The sequence below is a fragment of the Dioscorea cayenensis genome, chromosome 18 (assembly GCF_009730915.1).
Source record: "Dioscorea cayenensis subsp. rotundata cultivar TDr96_F1 chromosome 18, TDr96_F1_v2_PseudoChromosome.rev07_lg8_w22 25.fasta, whole genome shotgun sequence".
Taxonomy (NCBI): domain Eukaryota; kingdom Viridiplantae; phylum Streptophyta; class Magnoliopsida; order Dioscoreales; family Dioscoreaceae; genus Dioscorea; species Dioscorea cayenensis.
Genome location: NC_052488.1, coordinates 7,334,704 through 7,338,359, shown reverse-complemented (window position 1 = coordinate 7,338,359; position 3,656 = coordinate 7,334,704). Strand labels below are relative to the sequence as shown.

Below are 3,656 nucleotides of genomic sequence, written 5' to 3'. Positions count from 1 at the left end.
CGAAGTCACTGCATCTATCTCATGGAGACAGGCTACCTTATTCTTCTCCCTGGCATTCCATTGGTAGCTGTTTAACCCCTTTTCTTCAATTAATTGACGAGCCTCACCGGGGGTCTTACTACCTAAGTACCTCCTGCTGCCGCATCCAAGAGTTGCCTTGTACTCGGATTCAGACCGTTGTAAAAGGTCTGAACAATCATCCACTCCAGGAATCTGTGTTGCGGGCACTTTCTCGAGAGCTTCTTGAACCTCTCCCACGTCTCAAATAGAGACTCTAATTCCAATTGTACAAGGATGAGATCTCATTTCTAAGCTTTACAAATTTTCCTGGCGGAAAATAACGACCAAGAAAAGCTTCTACCATCTCCTCTCATGTGGTAATTAATGCTCTAGGTAATGATGTAGCCACTGCTTCACTCTCCCTTTCAAGGAAAATGGGAAAGCTCTCAACTTGATGGCATCATTCCTTACCCCATTTATCTTCAGCATATCACACACCTCAAGAAAGTTCTCTATATGACTGTTTGGATCCTCATCGGCCAAACCATTGAACTGAGCGGATTGCTGCAATATATGGATGAATGCCGGCTTCAACTCGAAGTTATGAGATGTAACCAGGGGACACACAATGCTCGATTGTGTCCCCAATACTGAAGGTCTGGCATAATCGGATAATGTCCGCTGCTGCTCATTCTATTCTGCCATGTTTTTAGATTCTTCTACTTCCAAATCAGCTAGATTATACTAATCTTGCACAGGTTCTTTCCCCTTTCCTTCTAAGTGTACGTTCAAGCTAGGGATCTCCTTCAATCAGTATGGAGAGGTACCCTCGGGTCATAACCTGGAGCTGCACCAAAAAAGAAAGAAAAAGAAATCAGAACGATGATAGAATAAGAAAATATGAAATAGAATGAATAAATGAATAGCTAAGAAAACAAAGTGTAAAGTATCTCTAAAGGCCTACTCCCTGGCAACGGCGCCAAAAACTTGACACGTCCGTATATACGTGTGAACCGCATGTGCACGGGTATCAATGTAATAATCCCAGATGAGTGGGTATCATATGCACAGAGAGTAGGGAATAAAGACACTTGAGTTATTTCTTAACTAATATGGATGATGAATAGTGATAAGTGTGACAAAATATGAAATAATGAAAATAAAAATAACAAGATAGAAGGCACAAGTAAAGGAGAAGGTAAGGCAATCGATAAAGATGGGGTATTCGGATATTGATCCGCCTAGGACAATCGTCTCAAGTGCAACAACCCTCTATTATACTTTCTAATTGATGCAACAATGAGTCGCAGAAATCTTTAATTACATGATCCCAAATCTAAGGACAGCCATGCCTAACTCTATACATGTCCCGGAGGAAAGATTGAATAACCTCTCAATCTCACACTCGCTTAGAATTGCAATGAGCTCTAGGGATTCCAAGTGATAAACCTTATTCCTTTGTATAGACCTAACCCTTTGGTCCAGGTGAAAGATGCCTAGCCACAATTATCCCTAGATGCTAAAATCAATTCAATGCTTCACTCCGTTGCATTCGCAACTAAGCCCCAGCGAAAGGTCATCCCTTAGCCCATTCACTATACTATGGCCGCAAAGAACTCTTGGAACATGGAGGTAGGATAGATCACATCGGAGGGGAAAGGGGACGCTCCGCTACCTCTCGACTCACACTCTCAACCTCTCCAATCTAGCTTTGTCTAACTCTCATGGTGTGTCACTCACTCTCATGAGTTACCAAGAACAACTCTCAACCCTAGTGTCACTCTATAGGAGCATTCATAAAATCAAGTCTCCAAGATTGGAACTCACAATAAACAACAATTGATTGAAAGCATAATAAAGAGGTTCAATGAAACGAATACCTCCTAGGGTTCACAAATACCAAGTACCCACTAGGGGTTTAGCTCTCCATGGAGCTAGATACAATCAATGAAATTGAATGTAAAAATAGGACATCCATAGAAAATCCCCTCGTTAGTCATGGCGATGGTCTTGTGGAGAGTCCTCTACTCATCGCAAGGGTCCCTTTGTCTAGCCTAGGATACACCTCGCCGGATCGGTGCTGACGAAAGCTCACCAGTAGAATCTCTCCAAAGCCCAAGCCAATACCTCTCAAAAGCCTAGCCGCCACCCTCTCTCAAGTTGGGGAAAAGATGTAGAAAAGAATGCTGAAATCGGGGCTGAAATCGTCTTTTAAAAGGCTGGAATTGGGATTTTACATCGTGGATCGCTTTGCTTTTTCAATAACAGACATGTTGGTGGAGATCTTGTTCTATATGCACAAGTCGGAATGCTTGAATGTGACTGCCCTTGTGTCCTCCAAATAGCTGTACTAGCTTGAACACGAGGTGGTTGGCACACATTCCTGCATATCGAACCCGGCCTATGTCTTCGCGTTTGAACCTTAGCAAGATTTCCTCCAAATTGGTGCATTACGACCCACATTAGCTTCTTTCTGTCATAATCGGTCTCGCAACCCAACCTGCATGAAAGTAACATAAATACACACATATTAGCGTTAAAACCCGAGAAAAGTAATGCTCAACACAAGGAAAAAATGCTTCGCATTCTGATCGCACAAGCATTTATCAAAGCTCACCCACTAACCTTTTTCCAAATGGAGCGTGATGTCAGAGCCGTAGAACCTCTCCCAATCCCTAGCCAATACCTCTCAAAACCCTAGTCACAGCCCTCTCTCTAGTTGGGGAAAAGATAGAGAAAAGAATGCTGAAATAGTGCCTGAAATCGGTTTTTAAAGGGCTGGAATCGGGAATCCACACGCCCCTATGGATATTCCAGACGGGCTTGTGGAATTAACACACGGGTGTGTGGAATTTCCACAAGCCCGTGTGGCTTCTCTGGCCAACTTCTTCTTCTTGCGGCTGTGAACAGTACCTGATTCAGTGTTTTGCTACAGTGTTGCTATAGTACCGGTTTGAAACACTCCTGAATTTCATCGAGGTAACGTAAACGGGTATATGTTTATGTCGTAGATCGCTTTTCTTCTTCAATGAACGACAGCGTTGGTGGAGATCTTGTTACACATCTACAAGCCGGAATACTTAGAATGCGACTGCCTTTGTGCCCCTCCAATTGTGCTAGCTTGAATACAAGGAGGTTGGCACACATTCTAGCATCTTCAACCCGACTTATGTCTTCACATTTGAAACTTCTCAAGATTTCCTCCAAATGGTGCACTCACGATCTACATTGGCTTCTTTCTCTAAGATTCGGCTTCAAAACCCTATATGGATGAAAGTAACATAAATACACACATATTAGTGTTAAAACCGGATAAAAGTAATGCTCATCATAAGGAAAGAACACTTCGCATTCTTATCACACAAGCACTTATCGAACTCCCCCACACCTAAGCTATTGCTTATCCTCAAGCAAAAATTAAAACATTGTATGCATAGATGAAGGAAATATTAGAAGTACTTGGCCTTAGGTTCACCAAAGCATGCAAAGAGAGCATTCTATAAGTAAGGGACATTTCAACACTAAATACGAAAATCAATGCTCTAGCTAAAAACTTGAATAAAAAAGGACAACAATCGCGAAATCGTGTAAGTGTGTGAACTCACTCAAGTCAACCCAAAGTATACTCCTCAAAGTTCTACATATAAGGGACTTAT

The 3,656-nt window shown here is 42.2% G+C and overlaps 1 non-coding gene across 1 annotated transcript; it reads left to right on the top strand.

The window, feature by feature from the left end:
* The first annotated feature begins 210 nt into the window (after positions 1-210).
* Positions 211-316, top strand: LOC120283092. Its single transcript, XR_005543093.1, has one exon. It is a non-coding gene; the product is annotated as a small nucleolar RNA R71 (small nucleolar RNA).
* Positions 317-3,656: the final 3,340 nt, after the last annotated feature.